This window comes from Vigna unguiculata, chromosome 4 (genome assembly GCF_004118075.2).
Source record: "Vigna unguiculata cultivar IT97K-499-35 chromosome 4, ASM411807v1, whole genome shotgun sequence".
Classification (NCBI taxonomy): Eukaryota; Viridiplantae; Streptophyta; class Magnoliopsida; order Fabales; family Fabaceae; genus Vigna; species Vigna unguiculata.
The window spans coordinates 21,251,538-21,272,824 of record NC_040282.1 but is presented as its reverse complement, the minus strand read 5'-3'; positions in this window follow the sequence as shown (position 1 = coordinate 21,272,824).

The following is a 21,287-nucleotide window of genomic DNA, read 5'->3' as shown; positions in this document are numbered from 1 at the left end:
TCCTCACTAAGCCAAGAAAGCTTATAGGGCTTGGCATGAGGGATGGTTTTCAAGCCAAGCTTGTCCACAACCCTTGTGTTAGCCACATTAACACAACTTCCACTATCAATTATGAGGGAGCAAGTTTTATTGTTGATTTGGCACCTTGAGTGAAAAATATTTTCTCTTTGGTTTTCAAATTCTTTAGGCACTTGGCCTAGCATGCGCCTAACCACTTACAAACCTCCTTCATTAGGTTTGATTGCATCCTCACTTGAAGATTGGGAAGAAGTGTGGGAGGAAGAACTTTTAGGAGAAGGGGGAGAAGAATGTTCACTTTCAACCTCTCCTTTAGGGTTCAAGATCATGTTCCTCTTTGTTGGGCAATTTGAAGCAATGTGACCATAGCCCAAACACTTAAAACATTTGATGGAACTAGTTCTTGAACTTTGAGAAGAGTTTGCATTTTCATGGGAGGTTCTAGACGAATTAGTCCTAGGTGGGTGGTCTTTGGAATGTGGTTTCTCATCCTTTCTTTCCTTTCCTTTCCAAGTTCTAGAGTAGTATTCATTGTATGAAGTATTCCTCTTGGCCTCTTGTTTCTTTCTCAATTGACTTTCAACTTTTAAGGCCAAGTATAAAATTTTGTCAAGAGTGGAATACTCATACAACACAACTACATCTTGAACTTCTCTTCTAAGACCACTCACAAATCTAGCTACCTTTTCTTCTTCACTTTCAAATTGGAGTCCTACTTTGAGAAGCATGGACTCCATCATTTTAAAATATTCATTCACACACATAGACCCTTGTTGAAGCCTTTGGAGCTTCAAAAGAGTCTCCCTCCTATAGTAGGAAGGAACAAATCTAGCGTGCATCAAAGTTTTAATGTCCATCCAAGAGGTTGTGGGTGGCTCTTGGTTAATATTGTCCATACACAATTGATGCCACCATGTCATGGCATAATCTTCAAATTCTAAAACTACTAAATCTACTTGTTCTTGATCACTAACTAAATGAATATTGAAGATTTGGTCCACTTTTTGCTCTCACTCTATGTAGAGGTTTGGATCATTCTCTCCCTTGAACTTTGGAATCTTGATTGGTAGGGGTTGTCTTTGTGGGATTGGATTGCGCCTTCCACCACCATCATAATCGTGCCTTCTTCTTCTTCCACCATGGCTAGAGTCCTCAGAAGTGGACCTCCTCCTTCTCCTCTCATCTTCCCTAAGCTCAAGTCTTTGGATGTGCTCTTGTAGGAAGATCTCACTTTGCCTCCTATCCACCCTCAATTGGTCAAAAGTTTCTCTCCTACTCACTTCCATCTCACGTAAGATGTTGGCAAGGGTCATTTGTTCACTTTCTTGGGCCATAGGAGTCACCATGGGAGGGGAATAAGGTGAGGCCGACTCCTCCTCTTCCTCTACCTCCAAGATTGGATCCATATTCATGTTCCTACACCAAAACTCACCAAAAACCGAGACAAAGAAGAGGTTAGCTAACAAACAATTCCAAACCCGAGACCAAGTGTGGTCTTCTCAAGCACCCAAGTGTTTTTGATCACACTCCCAAAGCACACAAGCAAGGCTAGCACTCAAAAACCTTCCAAACAAGTGAAAACACCTTTAAAGAGATGAAAACCTTTTCAAAGCTCAAACAAGTGGTTCGGCCACAACACTCAAGGAAGACAAGGAAAAGAAAACTACTAAGACAAAACAAAGATTACCTAAAGACAAGCAAGCAAAGCTAAAAAAAAAAACAAGAAAGTTTAACTTCTAAGGAAACTTGTTTTTAAAGACAAAACTTGAACAAGAATAAAACAATGAAAAACACTTTTAAGGACTCTATAGAAAGCATTTGAACAAGCCAAGATTATACCTCAAATTATGCATACACCATGAAAGATCATAACCAAGTCAAAGCATGAAACTAATTTGCCAATATCACCAAAAATCCAAGTATAAATTTTGGTAGCATAACACCTAGTAAAAATGGCCAAATGGATTCACCAAGCATTGTAAAAGCTCTCGGCCAAATTGTTTTTGGTCTTGAAAACACTTTCTTTTCAAAACTAGGTACTTAAAATGATGAGAAGGATGTTTTAGGGTGTCTTGAACACTTAGTTCCTTAAAATTAGGTCAAAATCAATTTCAAGGAGCATACAACAACACAAGGCATAGATCTCATGCAATAGTTCTAAAACTTAGAAACAAGAACAAGAAAACTCAAAGAAGCATATGACAAGAGACTCAAACAAAAGTTAGACACATTTAAAGACTCAACATGACATACACAAAGACACAAACATGTAGCTATCATGCATTTAAACTCATGGATTTGAGGCTCAAAGACTAAGCATCAAAAGACATGTTATCCAACCACATTTAGGAGCAAAAGAGTCACAAAACCGAAGCCAAAATTGCCACAACATAACCTGAAAACGTTGTTTTTCGTATTCTCGGCAGCTCTGACCTTTGCTCAGTCATTTGATCATAACTCTCTCCACAGAACTCCAAATGCGTTAATTCTTTTTTTGTTAGAAACTAGACTCACAGAGCTTTATTTTGATATAAATAACGTTACTTTTGGACCACTGAGCTAGCTGCAGTAGTTTTTTCAAAAACGCACACGTTGCTGCCAGCACTGTTTTTATGTGGACCATTCAAAGATAGCTACACAAGACAAGGTTAGAACATGAAAACACCATATTCAAGGACAACCAAAGCTCTAGATACCAAATGATGAAGGATTATCTTGTTTTCTTTTAGAGTTATGAATATGGTGAAGTTGTTTAAGAAAGCTTTTTAAAAATTCCCACTGGACATTAAGATAGCAAGCTATCTGATGTGAAGGTTCATTTCTCAAGCTCATGAAAGGAAGAAGAGAGTTGGATTCAAGCTTAAACTCACATGGCATTAACAAAACTTAAAGAACCAAAATGAAAGAAGAAAGATTAAAAATGGAAAGCATAGAAGATGAAGCATGGAAGAAGCACGCCACTCATAGGGGGATCTAAGCCAACCAAGCTCTAGAGATGAGTGATGGTGCTGCCACTTGCAAGCAAGATAAGGCAAAGGTGAGTTCACTTCTAGGAAGGAGAGCTCACGAAAATTTAATGGTTGAAACACAATAGTTTAGAAACAAAATGATCAACTCTTTTACAAGACAAGGTGCACCCTTTAAATAGGAGTTCATAGGGGTCCTTTAGCAAATACAAAAAACATGAAAAAGGATTAACTAGCAAACCCTAAACCTAATGTGAGAGTGAGTCTTGGCCAAGTGAAGGGAGATGATTGGTGGAGGCATTCCCATGAGGATTCTAGGCCAAAAGAGGAAGGAGACCAAGTGACCTTCTAAGGCATAAACCACAAAGGCAAAAGGAGACAACGTACATGTCTACTTTTGCTTTTGCTTTATGCTTTTTGCTTTCCTCTCTCTTCCACTTCATCCAAGTGCTCCAATCACCAAGTGCCACCTAACCATCCTCTACTTTCTCTTAATTACCTACAAAACAAGACAAACAAGGAGTAGCATGTTGGTTTAAGGTTATCTAATCTTGGTCAAAGGTCAACTTTGGATCAAAGTCAACAAGTCAACCAAAATACGTTAACTAGAAACCAACTTAGGGAATTCAAAATAAAGTAATGCAAAACAAAGATAAAGGTGATTGAATAGAAGACTCCCCTCTAGACATGCTTCTAGTGATCCTTCTTGAGGGAGCTTCTATGGAGGTGGTCACGCCTTCATCACTTTGGAAGATATGATGAATATGATGACTGAAATGATGAATCAGACAGATCAAAAAGAGATGATGAATGCCGCCACACAAAGCTTGAAGAGTCAGGCTAAAAAACCAATAGCGGAATCACATCACATTTATATATCTACTGATGGATATACTGATTGTCATAGTAATATGTCTACTGATGGACATATTAAAAATGTTGCTGAAGTTGATGAAGAAATTAAAGATTCTCACACAAACATATCTACTAATGGATATGTTGACGATGCTCAATGTGAATATAAAGTTGTACCCGTTCATGAGGATATGAGTACAAATGATCATTTTCAAGAGCAAAATTGTGAGGATAATACAATAGAGAAACCAAGTGCAGTTGAAGAGCCAATAATATTCGAAGATGCAGCTGAAGCATCTACTATTGCAACTGACTTGGTTAATGATGAAGCAGTAGAGTCAACAACACCAGGTGGAAATTTTTGCTCAGAAGATGAGATTATGAGGATTACTGATGATCCGCTTAACCATCCGAATGCACCTGATGATGCTTAAGTTGAGTTGAAACCACACACTCCACACATCAAGTTTGTTGATGTGAATGATGCAAATAAGTTTTCAGTGGTTATCTTTGTTGACATGGCCGCAGAAAAAGAAGAAAGGTTGCTACAACAGGTAAAAACTTAGATTCAAATTCTTTGGAAATCACTGTTGATAGAAAAGTTAATTTGCATGCATGTTTGTTTTTTGTTTCTATTTTTAATTTTAAAAATATTAAAAAAATTTCAAAAATATGTGTTTTTGTTTTCTTTAATAACATTGTACAAGCTGACTTGTACTTTATAAAATTAAAGAAAATAAATTTTGACATATGGCCAGATTGAGCTAATAGTCACAAGATTTTTCGTTTCCTCCCCAAAATAAGTCCATCAAGGACATTTTTTTTCTGAAATAAGTGTGGGGGAGACAAACTATAGGTAGGATTTTCCTTTCTCTGTTTTTGTTTTTTGTTTTTTTTTTCTCATTTAAAAAAATTGTGATTTCTTTTTGAGAAAATTGTGAAAGTATTAACTTTTTAGTAAGTGAAACTTTTAAACAATATCTCTCATAAGAAATCCACCAAAAATATTTCCCTGCTTTCAATAAAACATATTGTCATTGGATTTTGGGATTTGATTTAATAATTGGGATGATCATAATTTTGGAAAAATAAAAGTCATGTTGGTATGCGTGGACTGTTTCTATGATTTGCTAATTGAGTTGATTTGAGAATTTCTTGATTAAATCTTTTGTGAAAGAATTTGACCTTGTGAGTCTTGAGCCTTAATGTAAAGGATGAACTGTCATATGTCATTCATATTTTTTTCTTGAGTGACTTGCTCATGTTTGTTTATACTCAAATGTTTAGCTTGACTCTTTTGTTTTGCATCTTAGGTGAATATGCATGATTTGATATGACTGAGGCATTTTTTGTTTTAGCTACTTGGCCAAATAAGCCCACCTTCATATTAATCCATTGGTATCTCCTTTGAGCTTTTAAACCTCTTTTTCTTGGTTTAAGCGTATTGCATAACGTTGAAAAGAAAAAGACCATGTTTTACCTTAGGAAGAAAGAAGGAGCTAATGGATTGTGTTCAGGTAGGGTTGAGGAATAAAGTGTGTGGGTCAGTACCTCACCCACAAATTAATAAAAATGGCAAAAGGAAAAATTGTTGATGAAAAAGTGTTGAAATAATTGCTTTCTTAAAAAAGAGACAAAGAGAGAGCAACAAAGCAATCAACGAAAAAGAGCTGTTTTTTTTTTTAAATTATGCTCCATTATTCTTTCTATATTTTAATTTCAAAAACCCAAAAATCTTAAAATTTTTCCTACCTTTGCCTTGGCCCCATTATAACCTGTGAAAAGTCCTCATGATCTTTGAATGCATATTTTCTGAAAGTTTGTGAATATTAGAGTCTTGTTAAGTGATGAAGGATTATCTTGTTCCTTTTTAAGATTATTGAATATGGTGTGAGTTGATTAAGAAAGCTAAGTGAAATCCCCACTGGACATTAAGATAGCAAGCTATCTAGATGTGAAGGTTCCTTTCACAAAGCTCAAGAGAAGAAGATGATGAATTTATTCAAAACAAAAAGGAAATGGAAAACACATAAACCATAGAAAACGAAGAATAATTAAAGGAAGAAGAAAACATAAAATGAAAAGGAAAGAAATGGTAAAAATGTGAGAAGCATGCCACTACAAGGCTAGGCTAGAAGCCATGGAAACCTTGAAGATGAGTGGATGTGTGCCGCCACTTGCTATGCAAGATAAGGCTTAAAAGTATTCACTCCCTAGGGAGGAAACTTTCACAAATGGTTGAGACACAAGAGTGTTTTTACTTCAAAATCTTCAACCTTTTTACATGTCTAGGAGACCCCCTTATATAGAAGAGTTTAGGGGTCTCTAAGCAAATAAAAGATACCTAAGGATGTCTCTACAAAAACCTAACCTTAGCTTCTAGAAACTAGGTCAAATAAGGTTACAAAAAATGAGAGACAAAAAAGCTAACTATGGTGTGTGCAAGGCTAATTTCGTTCTAGCACAAAAGGAGACAAAGAATGTGTCTCATGTCTCCAAAAAGTGGCCAAAGTATGCTAAAAACAAAGGAGACCAAAGGTACATAGGTACATTTGCTTCATGCCTTTTACTTTATGCTTTATGCCTTTGCTTTACTCTCTTCTCCACATCATTTGTGCTCCCCAATCACCATGCGCCACCTAGCATTGCTTTCTTACTCCTAATTAACCTACAAAGCAAATAAACATAGATTAGCATGTTGGCTTAAGTCAAGTCAACTATAGTCAACAAGTCAAACCTAGTCAAAGGTCAACAAGTCAACTAAAGTTGATTCAACTAAGTCAACTTTGGGAATCAAAAATAACAAACACAAATGAAAGGGATGAAAGATTAGTGAACTTCCTTTCTAAACATGCTTAGTCTTCTTAAGCATGTGCCTCCATCCTTGGTTGGGGTCAATCCTTCATCATCCTCCCCTCCTTGGAGAGAATTTGACCACAAATTCTTTAAGCCTTTGTTGATGGAGCTTGACTTGATTTGGGGGATTATAACCTGTGAAAAGTCCTCATGATCTTTGAATGCATATTTTCTGAAAGTTTGTGAATATTAGAGTCTTGTTAAGTATTATGAGAGTTTACTTACATGAGTATTTTGAGGGAAAACACAAGCCAAGACACTTGAGTGAATTTTGGAAAGAACATATACATTTTATCTTGAGTGTTTTCTTTCATAATTGATTGTCTTGTGAATTCAAAAGATTAACTCAAGTGTGAAAAATAGAACCTTTCCGTTTGTGTATGCATGATAACTTGATTTCTAGAATATTGATTTGTCTCAAGTAAGGTTCATTCTTTTGATCCAATGTTGATGTGAAATAAAATACCTCAGAAGAAGTTTTGAAATTGCTTAATTTTGCCTAGGAGTGCAAAAGGATAAGTGTGTGGGTATGATGAGTGCGTATTTTTGCCCTCATTCAGTGTTTAATTCTGGGTATTTAATTGAATTTATGTGCTTAAAGAGTGATTTAATTGATAATTCAGATAATTAGGCCATTTGAGCTTGTGTGATAAAAATGTGTTAAAAAGTGATTTTTAGCTGCATAAATTATTTTTGGATATTATAACGTTTGTTGATGCAGTTGAAATTAAGATTAAGCTCATTCAAGGTGGGAAAATAAATTGATTAAAGTTACAAACCACCTGTAAATAAGGCTGAAATTAGCAAGTTCTGAGAAAATCACTTATGCACCCCCTAAATTACACATAAACTCCCCTTTTCCAAATGGGTTGCAGAAAATCTACTTCTACACCCCCTAATATGTCTATTTACACCCCTCCTACCACTTAAACCCAACTCACTCAGATCATGCCATGTGGCAATCCCCAACTTTCAAATCAGGCCAACCATATGCTGACATGTGGCAACAATCCTTGCACTAACAAGTTGTCCAATGGAAGGTTGCCACATCATTGTCTTCAACCTTAACTTTGAGCCAGCGCGAAACGTCCATTGCACCACTGCACCACCATCATTTCCACTGCAGCACCGGCGCGAGTTCCACCTTCGCAGCGCACAACCACCGTGATCAGCATCAACCATGGCAGCAGCTCCACACCGTTCCTATCATCTCGCAAGCAACATCACCTCCGCGCAACAGATCGAAGAAGAAGAATCACACATCCACCACTTCACGCATTCTTCATCATCTTCACCAAACTCAAGTAGCCTCTTCGTTCACGCTGCAGTAGCGCACTGCCACCACCATTTCTGCATCTGCACCGTGAGCTAACCATTGCAGCATCGCTGAAAAACGTGAACCAGAGAAGCTTTCTCGCGCACCACCATGGCCACCGTAGACCTACAACCAAATCGCAATAGCCGTCACGAGAAGCTTACCTTCATTTTGCGGCAGAAACCCTAAGGAAGGAGAGAGAAATTTGATTTGGGAGAGAGCGCCACGTGTCAGCCTCTAATTGCACAGTCAAATTGGTCAAATATGGTCAACTGGTGATGGACGCGCGAATCCACAGTCTTGTCGAAATTCACAATGCAAGGCCATGAAACATAATTTTGTTCGGTGGAAATCCACCAAACAGGCAGCGGAAGACGATTACGGTGTTCGGAATCTCACCAGCGAGGTCACTCTAGGGTTTACTCTCGGTGAAGTTGAGTTAAGATAAAAGGGGATTAAAATCTCTCTCATTCATCAAAGCTAGTTTTTACATTAGATGGCTTGTCAATTTATAAAAGGAATGGCAACCAGAAAGAAAATGGAAGACGAAATCTAACGGCCAAGCTAAGAAAATGCTTGAGGCTAACAAACGTGAAGCTGAGGGAAGAAACACGTGAATGAAGCGAGCTCGCGTGAAGGAAGAGAGCTTGCGCGCAATCAAAAGGGTTTGATGATGAAGGCATGACCACCTCCTTAGAAGCTCCCTCAAGAAGGATCACTAGAAGCATGTCTAGAGAGGAGTCTTCTATTCCATCACATTTATCTTTGTTTTGCATTACTTTAGTTTGAATTCCCTAAGTTGGTTTCTAGTTGATTTATTTTGGTTGACTTGTTGACTTTGATCCGAAGTTGACCTTTGACTAAGATTAGATTAACTTAAACCAACATGCTAATCCTTGTTTGTCTTGTTTTGTAGGTAATTAAGAGAAAGTAGAGCATGGCTAGGTGGCACTTGGTGATTAGAGCACTTGGATGAAGTGGAAGAGAGAGGAAAGCAAAAAGCATAAAGCAAAAGCAAAAGTAGACATGTACCTTGTCTCCTTTTGCCTTTGTGGTTTATGCCTTAGAAGGTCACTTGGTCTCCTTCCTATTTTGGCCTAGAATCCTTATGGGAATGCCTCCACCAATCATCTCCCTTCACTTGGCCAAGACTCACTCTCACATTAGGTTTAGGGTTTGCTAGTTAATCCTTTATCATGTTTTGGTATTTGCTAAAGGACCCCTATGAACTCTTATTTAAAGGGTGCTCCTTGTCTTGTAAAAGGGTTGATCATTTTGTTATAAACTTTGTGCATTCAACCACCAATTTTCGTGAGCTCTCCTTCCTAGAAGTGAACTCACATTTGCCTTATCTTGCTTGCAAGTGGCGGCACCATCACTCATCTCTAGGGCTTGGTTGGTTTAGATCCCCCCATATGAGTGGCGTGCTTCTTCCATTCTTCATCTTCTATGCTTTCCATTTTTATTGTTTCTTCTTTCATTTTGCTCTTTAGTGTTGTTATTGCCGTTTGTGTTTAAGCTTGAATCCAACTCTCTTCTTCCTTTCATGAGCTTGAGAAATGAACCTTCACATCTAGATAGCATGTTATCTTAATGTCCAGTGGGAATTTTCAAAAAGCTTTCTTAAACAACTTCACCATATTCATAACTCTAAAAGGAAACAAGATAATCCTTCATCATTTGAGAATGAAACCCTAGCAGAGGGTTGGCCTTCGTAAAAGAGGAAAGTAGCTAGGGCTGCACGTTGGGTGTGTTGGTGACAAAGGGTTGCTGTGCGTGAGAACCCTAGCAGATCACTTGTGTGGCTCACGTCCCTTCAATCAACAAATGGGCTGGACTTCATTTGATGGCCCGAAGTACACGTGTTGGTGCTGAAACATTGGAGGTGTACGAAGGAACCCTAGCAACAACTCTCCACGCGTGGTTTGTAAAAAACAAGAATTAAAGAGAATTGGGCTGCACGGGAGGCCCATTCAGGAGATGTTGCACACGTGTATGAAGGAATTGACATCCCAATTAAAATGCTGCTATGTAGCTGGTCCAACACGTTCCCATTCCACACTTCATCAAATGCTTCAATTTGAATAGTTTGGCTGCAATTAGTAAACCAACCCAATTAGACAGCTTTTATTTAATTAAAAGAAAAATAAAAGAAAGTAAAAGAATGGCCTAGGCATTGGCCAATGCTATGAATATCCTCTTAGGGTGATATTCATCATTCCCTCCCTCTTGAAAAGGATCTGTCCTCAGATTAAGAGGTTTCTTTAAAGCCCCACAACAATTAAAGATGAATTCCTCTAGGATCAAAAATATGTATGCAGTAATCATCAAACAATTTTTCTGTTACTTTCCAAGATGGAAGTAGAAGATACTTGTAAGGAATATATGAAGAAGGCCTTTTAATTTTGGAAGGATTTGGTACATAGCCTACTTCACAAAAATACTGCTTGTCACTTTGACTTAATTGATACCTAAAAGGTAACTCTAAGTCAAAGAAAATTTTTGGAAATTCTTTTGAAGTGTTTAAAATATATGATGAAGGTGGAGAAGCAATTTTAGGGAGAACTAAGACAAAAGTATTGATGACAAATAAAGAAGAGTTGAAAGGTGCAATTACTCCCTTGAGGTCTTTGCAAGGAGTTGTAGGATGTTGTATCTCTACTTCCCTAAGCATTATTTCTTTTCTCTCAATCTCTTTCTGTTTTCTTTTAAACTCTTTCTCTTGTCTTACTCTCTCTTCAAATTCTTTTCTCTCTTTTTCCTCCTTCTCTTTTCTCAGTTGTTCCTCTTCTTCTCTCAATTCTTGTTCAAATTTTTCTCTTTCCTCCTGCTCTCTTCTCTGAGTCCTTAATCTTTCTTTTTCTTCTAACTCCCTCATCTCTCTTAAAAATATTGTGAGTTTCTCCTCCTTCCTTCTTGCTATCTCAATTTTCTTTTTTTCTATCTCACGATCAAAATCAAAGGAAGGTGGTATGAATGTTCTTCTCATGCATGCTCTCAACTCACTCCAATTTTGAATGGGAGATTTTCTTCCTTTTTCCACTCTAGACTACCTATAATCCCTCCAGTCTTTTGCATGTCCTACAAAACTAGAAATGCACAAAGTAAGAAAATAGTATTTACTATGTCTAAGATGGAATGAATGCACTAAATCATCTATTTCCCTCTCCCAAGATATGTATGATAATGCACTTATGTCCTCACCAAAGAAAGGGAATGTACTCTTATGTGTATGATGCATTTTATCCTCACAATGACTACCTAAATGCAATTGACTATACCAATGAAAACTCATCTTGCCAAACACACTTATCAAACAATTTTTTCACAAAGAAACTTTAGGAATTTCTAAAGAGAAAATAATGAAAAAGATTTCTAGAGATACTCCCAGGAAAGGGAGGTGAGTCACATGGACAAGCTTAGGAACCAAGCCTTTCCTAGCCAGAGATCTCTAAATTTCTTTTACAAAATTCTCAATAAAATTTCCCAGCAAAACAAATCTTAATTGTGAAAAACAACTTTCAAAGTGTTTGAAATCCTATGACCAAAGAAAGGTCAACTAAGTGTTGAAAGCTTTGCACCTAGATATCATAGAGACGTAAAACATAAATTTTAGCATGCATAAGACACACATAACCTGGACATGGAAAACATAAAGAACAAGAAAACATAAAAAATAGGAAAACATAAACTAGACGAGAAGTTTTCCTAAGTGAAGAATCAAGTGGCACTTGGAACCCCTTGATGACCTCACACTACACGTTTAAAAAGCTATTACAAACAACTAAGGAATGGAATTGCAATAATGCATTTTCCCATTCCAAAGCAAATGAACAAAAACTAAAAGAAGAAAATTACACCACAAAGTTCCATGATATCAAAACAAACAGAAATGGGAAAAACAAATTTGCAACTGGAATTGGACCAATTTGCTCTCTATTTACTCTCGATCCAGCCACAAAATGGGTGCTCTCATGTGTTTGCACTCCTTCTTTAAGTCCCAGCTCACTCCACTAGTCCTCTCGGAATGCTATCTCAATACCTTTTTCCACAATTCATCCTGCAGCTCTACCTTCAAGAGAAAGGTAATCACCTACAAAGTTGCCAAAGCAGTGAGTTTCATGTCAACTGAAGTAAAATCACTCACGGTCTTCCACATAAGAATATCAAAGCAGAAAATCAAAAAAAGCTCAAATGGAAGAATTGGACAACATCAAGTGATAGAAATAAATGGACGAACTCAATTGAATAACAAGAAGGATAAGCAAGAAAAAAAAGGCAAATCAACCAAAGATAGCACACAAAGGAGAACCTAAGGAATGTGTCTAGAACAAGATTAAGAAAACTAAAATCAAGAAGACACAAAACAAGTTGAATCAAGAACATATGCAAGTTGAAAATTAATAGGAAAGTAGTATCTATGTGAACTGTGGAACATGTTGTTTTACTCAAAGCAATGGTTCAAACATGCACTTTGCAGACCGAAAATACTTATCATGAATTACTCAACATAGATCTCTTTCACTGGACTGCTTTCTTTTTTTTTAAACGCGCAAAGAGCCTCAACAACAACTTACAACAGTTTCAAAAGGCTACTTCCACAGCAGTAAGCAAACGCATATGACAGCATCAAATGATTCAACTCAAAAACAATAAAGAAACAAAAAGGAAACAAAGATTCAAGGCACAACAATAGGCAACCAGAATATGTTTGGCCAGTGCAATACACAACAATATGCAGCAATATTGACACACTAGACAGGAAGAAACTCTCGGACAATGCAGAATAATGATCAATATGCAGCAGATTTAAAGCAAGCATCAACACATATCACAAAAGTTGCAGCAGTTTAAGTCATTTGACAATCTCAAAAGCTGAACATCTGTAATCTAAGAATTAGCAACAAATCAAAGCAAATGAAGGCCAGCATAGATAGGGCAGATATATGAATCTGCAGTGACTTGCAATGCCATGATAAGGACACACTCTAGGCTAATCACAGATTAACAAAAGAAATTATGATATAACAAACAGAATCAACTAAATAGATTTAATCTCAAACTGAAATACTCGTTCAAACAGTGACAACACATAGCAAATGAGCCAAGAAATTTACAATTAACAATTTAATTACTCGTTCAACACATATCAGCTGAGGATTGGGAAACAAAAATAACTACAACGTCTGTAATCAACAAAAGGGCCAAAGAGGATGCAACAAAAGTAATATGGCATAGCAATCTTTAGATTTAGAAGATAGGCACAATAACAGTCAATGCAGAATGCATCATATCAGCATGAACTCAATCAAAGATTACAAAACTGCACCAGACAGATGCGAACACAACCTATGCACTGATTCAAGCAATATTGAATCTCCATTTGAACAATCTGAACAAAGGCAGATATATGATTAGTTCAATGGAACACTTCAGTTTCGTCAGCACAATCCTTGGCCAGAAATTGAATGTCCAGAACAGCAAGAGATGCAAATTGAAACAGAAACGTAGATGCACTTGGACAGCAAATGGAATTCAAAAAAATAGAACAAAACAATCAACAACAAACTTAGCAGAGGTAAACAGGAACATCCTGAAACATACACTACATAAAATTGCCATTGATCTACTAGCAATTAAAGAACTCTAGAACACATACCAGAACAAAAATTAAAGAGTGAAAAACGAAACATAGATTGAATCAGAGGCTACACAATAAATGATGAAGGACTGTCTCGGATTTGGGGTGAAATTCATCTAGAACGAAAATGGGTATGAACCCTAAAACGAAAAGGGGGAAATAGAGGACGTCGATTGGGGGTTTTTGCGGAACGGAAGGAAATCACGCCACTTGGAGGAGATTCTGATGAAGGATTATCTTGTTCCTTTTTAAGATTATTGAATATGGTGTGAGTTGATTAAGAAAACCAAGGAAATCCCCACTGGACATTAAGATAGCAAGCTATCTAGATGTGAAGGTTCCTTTCACAAAACTCAAGAGAAGAAGATAATGGATTGATTCAAAACAAAAAGGAAATGGAAAGCACATAAACCATAGAAAACCAAGAACAATTAAAAGAAGAAAACATAATATGGAAAGGAAAGAAATGGTAAAAATGTGAGAAGCACGCCACTATAAGGCTAGGCTAGAAGCCATGGCAACCTTGAAGATGAGTGGATGTGTGCCGCCACTTGCTATGCAAGATAAGGCTTAAAAGTTTCACTCCCAAGGGAGGAAACTCTCACAAATGGTTGAGACACAAGAGTGTTTTTACTTCAAAATCTTCAACCCTTGTACAAGTGTTAGAGGTCCCCTTAAATAGACAAGTCTAGGGGCCCCTTAGCAAAATAACTAAGTTAAAGGATTACAAAAGAAACCTAGCATGTTCTAGAAAGTAGGTCATCCTAGGGTGCATATGGGTGAATTTTCGTCCAAGCCATCTAGGTGGCAAGTCTTCATGCCCAAGGCTCCCAAAGGAAGGTTCTAGAACATTCTAGAAGACTTGGTGTCCAAGGCATGTGGGCCTCCTCTTTCTAGATGCTTCTAGAAAGTCTTATTCCTTCTCTCTCTTCCTTAGGACGCCAAGTGTCTCCTATGTGGTCCTCCTCCTTTCTTATTCCTACAAAAGCAAATTAAGGAATTTATTAGCATGTTGGTTTAAGGTTAAGCTAATCTTTTGAGTCAACAAGTCAACCCAAAGTCAAGGTCAACAAGTCAACTCAAAAATAGTCAACCAAGCCAACTTAAAGGAATTTTAAACTAAAGAAAATAAAAGCAAAGGAAGGGATCAAGGAACTCCCTTTCTTCTAAGCATGTGCCATAGGCCATCATCCTTGGTAGGGATCAATCCTTTATTAGATTCCAAGATAAGTGAGGAAGATCCGCCACTTTGAATCGGAGATTCAAAGATAAGGATCGGTGGTTCTGAGGAGAACCTTGAGACTTGAGAGAAAACTCACTGTTTCATAAAACTCAAATCTGAATACAAAGTGTGTCACAAGGGCTTATATACTATGGGTCGAAACACCAAAGACCCAACACAACTAAAGGTCCGATAAAGCACAAACAAAAACATTACAAAAATTATAAAAGAGTTCATGTTCTAAAATCTGAAGCTAATCCGAGATCTCTTTTAAGGTCTTGGACATGATTCCATCAGTTGCTCTGAAATCTTTGTGACCATCCTGAACCACGCCTCCATCATTGCCTCCGGGTTGAAGAAAATTCGACCTCGAATTTTAGCACTTTATTACCTACAACCAAACACACAAACATCAATGCTGAAAGCACACAAAACTAGAATAGTCTAAAGACAAAATGAAAATGCTATCAAAAATTGATATTGGAATCATGGAAGAGGCCAATCTCTTATTATCAAGGTGCTTGGAGGTTGTCCTCTGGGATCAAAGATAAACCTGCAGAACACATCAAAGAGTTTCAACACAACTATAATATCCACAGTGAAACAAAAAGGAAAACAACCCATAATAATCAGAATAGAAAAAGAGTGTCCTTGAAATCCTTCAGGATTTTCATGATAGGCCAAACACACAATCAGATGATTAAAGGCAGGTTCATGTTTGGCCCATGTTGTTGCTGCCTTTTCTATCATCTTTTCCTCACCCCATTGCTTATGCCATTGTTCCTTAATGTATAAGTCTTCCCTAGGCATTAAGACAAAAAGCAATGGGTTAGTAAGTGTTCCCAATGAAAATGCAATATCATGATGTGAATGGGAGCAACAATTTAACGCATTATCATCCCCTTTAAAGATTTCATCTCAACCATGCATGTCAGGGGTGTGAGGAGAGACTCCTGCTCGTGTTTTTCTCTTTGTTCGTCTTCTTCCTTTTCTCTTTGCTCTTTCTCTTCTTGCTTTTCTAGCTCTTTCTCTTGTTTGGCTTTTTCCCACATTTCCTTTAGAACTCTTTTTGCATTTTCTCTCTCCCTTTGTGCTTGTTGTCCTTGTTTGACCTCAAGCTTTTTCCTAACACTCCTTTTCACCTCCTTTAAGTATACAATGTAATCTTGGAGTTCCTGAAGAGTCATGTACTTGGCGTTCCAATTAGGACATTGATAATTTTCGTGTCCATAACCTTCACACTTGGTGCACTTAATAGCACTTGTTTTGTCTTTTGGCAATGATCGTCTATCTTCATGGTTCTCCCTTCTAAGATTCCCAAGTTTGCTATTCAACCTGATAATTCTGGACACAATGAAGTTGATATCTTCTATCAAGGTTGAACGTGTATGGAACATTCTGGAGTACTCAGAATTCCTAATTCCTACAGTGAAAGAGAGGAAACAAGAACTAACACAAAACATAGTAAGTGGTTAGCAAAAGTAATGGGGATAAAATTATTAAATGGGCCTCACCACTTCTTACGTGTTTACACTCAATTCCACTCGTGTTTCACTCTCAAAGTGTATTCACTCGTTCTCAAGTTCTTGTTCAGTTCTTCAAAGAACCTCCAATCAACCCATCAAGAATTCAACATCAAAGTGAAAGATGTAGCGGATCTAAGCTCAACTCAGGAGGCCAAGGAAAGAAAACTCTAAGACAAAACCAAGGAAATTTGAAGACAAACTACAAAAGCACCAAAATCAAGAAATGGCTAAACCAAAAGGAGTAAATATGTGACAAAACTAGATTATGACAACGAGAAAAGCACTTTTAAAGACAAGAGTAATCTAAACAGTGTATTTAGAATTACTACTAGAAATATGAAACAAAATACTCAAGCTAAAATGTGATGATTAATGCAAACTCCCACAAACAGTACTTCCAACAATTTAGCTCAAGGTATATTGCCCCACAACACAAGAAACCAAGGAAAAATCGAACTCAAAGAGAAATGATGGACAAGCGACTCAAGCAAAGCAATAATGAACAATTTCTAACTCTAATTGATAAGAACTAAGCAAAGCATAATGTAAAAAGTGCATCACAAATTTAACTAGAAACATGACTAAAGTGCCCCAATTTTGTACCAAAGAATACCCCAAAATAGCACCAAAAATCACCTCAGGATAGCTCAGGATAGCATCCACGGTGGTAGGCCAAAGCAGTAGTAAAAGATGAATAACACACATTAAATGGCTGTTGTTTCAAGCTTCAAATCAGCACCGGCCAGGACAAATTCTGCACTGCTTCAAAAAGCACACGTAACTAAGCACATGCACCAATTCAAGAAAAACTTACTGCACCGCTTGAAGCTAGGGGTGTGGCTGTCACGTTTTGATTCAATTGCACCGAGTGGAGCAAGGAGCCAACCACAATGACCAAAATATGCCACCACTTTTTTTTAAAGAAATCTGCTTAACCCGCAAACAAATACTCCAATCAAATTCTATCCACTGTTGCTGCAAATTGTTTCGCTTAAGCGACGGGGTTGAGGTCCTGCATCAAAGTGAGTAGACTAGCTGTTGTGAATTGCAAGAGGCAAAGGAGGCTGCTACCAATTCTAGACAATTCAGGTTCTGCTGCATTAAAACTCTATGCTGCACCGAATGAGACTATCAAGTCCTAAGAACTTTAGCCAAGGGGTTAGGCTTCACGTCTCAACTTGCTTTAAAAAATCACCAACGAACATACGTGGTGTTATTTTTGTCTCCTTATGCAGAAACCGGGTCTATTTGCACCAACCAGTTTAGAAGCCACTCCTTTGGGTTTTGTATATCGACGTATGCTAGCCAAACCAATTAATGCAATGAAGCATCAAATTTTTGCAGCCTTTTAATTAAGTCCAACCAATCACGTAGCTAAGACTCCAATCCACACTTAAAGCACACGAGTTAGACCCTAAAGTGGCTATCAAACCCACACACTGCTCAAGTGAGGGGTGCGGTTGTGAAGAATTATTTGGGTGGTTATTCCAACTACTTTCAATGATTCCAGCACACACGTTCTTTTTTTTTCTCCTTTGAGACCAACCCGAATCTTCACTTCTTGCAATTTTGGATCGCACCAGCCTTGGATGGAGCACGTGCTTCAACCAAAAAAAAATGTTGCCCTAAAAAGTAATGTTGCTATCATGAATTCAGTTGGTTGTAGTGAGAATTACAGGCACCGCTCCAAATATTTTTCTGCACCAATTGGCCATTCGTTGATGGTTCCAGCCTCTTCCAATTTTGATTTCACGTTGCTAGTTGGCTGCACATTCACGATTGAAATGATGGTTGCATATCCACTTTGCACTGCTGTATTGGCTATTTCCACAACACCAAATCAAATCACCACGTGCTGTTGCATTCCTTAATTCAAGGCCAAATCCCGCGACATCAAATGCTCACTGCACCAGATTTCAGATTGTGTGCACCGAATGAAGCTTACACCATGACCTGCTGCAATGCAACGAAAGACACTTAAACTGACTGCCACCGAATGGATCAGACCCCTTTTTGCTTTATTGAATTGCCACCGCTTGCACTATGAGACTTGCAATGGTTGGCATCGTTGTGGTCAAAATTTTCCTCTGTTGGAGAATTGTGAGGGGGTTAAGCAAGTTGTTATCAATTCACCAACACTGCACCATTCAGGATTCAAAACACTACGGCCTGCTGCTGCAACATACTTGTTGCACAACACTTTCACAAAAAATGGCTGCTATAAAGTTGTCACCACATGAACCCGCAAACAAAAATCATCCCTGGTTGAGCTTTCTCCAATTGCTCCAAAAAAATTCTATTCACTGCACTAGTTGAAATAGATTTTCCTTGTGCAATAGATTTTCCTGAACTAGCTGAAATTTTCCCAAGTTGCACCGCTTGGTCAAGAACACCTCAAAGCACCAATTCAGAACAACCTCTCAACCTCTTAGCACCTCTAAGATGAAAATTATATTGCCTTTGCACACCACAAACTCTTCTATTTAGGCTATTGGATGAATTAATCTTGTACATTAGGAGACAAAGAATACACCAAACTAATGCATGCTTGGCCACTTTCAAACACTAGTTCACCAAACTATGTTGCTTCAAGATGGGGCCAACAACCCTCAACACGAAGTTTCCACTCTGCACTAGTGTCTACCACTTCAAGCAACACAACACACTCTACCATGTTCACAAATTTAGTGCCAATCCAACCACATCAGCCAATCATTTGCAGCTTCACCAATTTAATACGAGACAAAAATCTTCACAAATCTTCACCGAGTCATTTTCGTAAACACCTTGTATGCATTATTAACTCTGCTTCGTAAACACCTTGTATGCATTATTAATTCTGCTTTACTCAACTGCAATCAACACAGTCCAATCCTCTACTAGGGCGCATCTACCAAAACCTCCAATCAAAGATGAAATTGTTTTAGCAACCTACTTGCGATTGGAGTTCCTTCACTTGCGAGGTTTAGAATGGAGTTCCTTAACTTGCGAGGTTTAGAATCCCATAACTGAACCAAGAACAACTACTCGTGGCAATTCACAACCACCAAAGACCAAGGAATGGCCGCTGGGATAAAGTAATTTCGAATACCACAAAATTGCGCTGCTATGGATAAACAAGCACTTCCAATCACCAATCAAAATGCAAGTCAGATGAAGAGTTACGAATATGACCCACAACGTAAAGATGAACGAGAATACCACCGCGAAAAACAAAAACAATACGAAAATCCGAAACGAGGAGGAAACCAACCGAGCTCTGATTACCAGATGATGAAGGACTGTCTCGAATTTGGGGTGAAATTCATCTAGAACGAAAATGGGTATGAACCCTAAAACGAAAAGGGGGAACTGAAGGACGTCGATTGGGGGTTTTTGCGGAACGGAAGGAAATCACGCCACTTGGAGGAGATTCCAAGATAAGTGATGAAGATCCGCCACTTTGAATCGGAGATTCAAAGATAAGGATCGATGGTTCTAAGGAGAACCTCGAGATTTGAGAGAAAACTCACTGTTTCATAAAACTCAAATCTGAATACAAAGTGTGTCACAAGAGCTTATATACTATGGGCCGAAACACCAAAGGCCCAACACAACTAAAGGTCCGATAAAGCCCAAACAAAAACATTACAAAAATTATAAAAGAGTTCATGTTCTAAAATCTGAAGCTAATCCAAGATCTCCTTTAAGGTCTTGGACATGATTCCATCAATTGCTCTGAAATCTTTGTGACCATCCTGAACCACGCCTCCATCAATAAACAAAACGCAGTTTAGGCACACAGCTATGGAATTAATGAACATATCAAACAACTACACAAAAACCTAAGACAAAACATGAGATCTGAAAATGTGAAAGCTAAGTAAGAAAGTGAAATTAAACCTAATTGACAAGCAATGGAGCGGCAGATTGAGGGATCTAAACATTTCATTACAGGATTGATTCAAGGCAATCAGAACAATATTTTTGAATCAATTTCAGCAATAAAATTCAGCACACAGATTCAAGACCAAAGACGCAAGAACTCAATCAAGCAAGAACAAGATAGAATCGAACAGAAAAAGAAGAAATAAGAATAGATATACTCATCTTTGAAGACCTCCTCGCTCCAAGCTCAAAACCAGAGTTCTGATAACCACATGATGGATGCGCGAAACCACAGTCTTGTCAGAATTCACAATGGAAGGCCATGAAACATAATTTTGTTCGGTGGAAATCCATCAAACAAGCAACGGAAGACGATTATGGTGTTCGGAATCTCACCGGCGAGGTCACTCTAGGGTTTACTCTTGGTGAAGGTGAGCTAAGATAAAAGGGGATTAAAATCTCTCTCATTCATCAAAGCTACTTTTTACATCAGATGGCTTGCCATTTTATAGAAGGAATGGCAACCAGAAAGAAAACGGAAGAAAAAATCTAACGGCCAAGCTAAGAAAACGCTTGAGGCTAACAAACGTGAATTTGAGGGAAGAAACACGTGAATGAAACGAGCTAAGGGAAGAAACGCGTGAATGAAGCGAGCTCGCGTGAAGGAAGAGAGCTTGCGCGCAATTAAGAGGGTTTGAGAATGAAACCCTAGCACAGGGTTGGCCTTCGTAAAAGAGGAAAGTAGCTAGGGCTGCATGTTGGGTGTGTTGGTGACAAAAGGGTTGTTGTGCGTGAGAACCCTAGCAGATCACTTGTGTGGCTCGCGTCCCTTCAATCAACAAATGGGTTGGACTTCATTTGATGGCCCGAAGTACACGTGCTGGTGCTGAAACATTGGAGGTGTACGAAGGAACCCTAGCAACAGCTCTCTACGCGTGGTGTGTAAAAAACAAGAATTAAAGAGAATTAGGCTGCACGGGAGGCCCATTCAGGAGATGTTGCACACGTGTATGAAGGAATT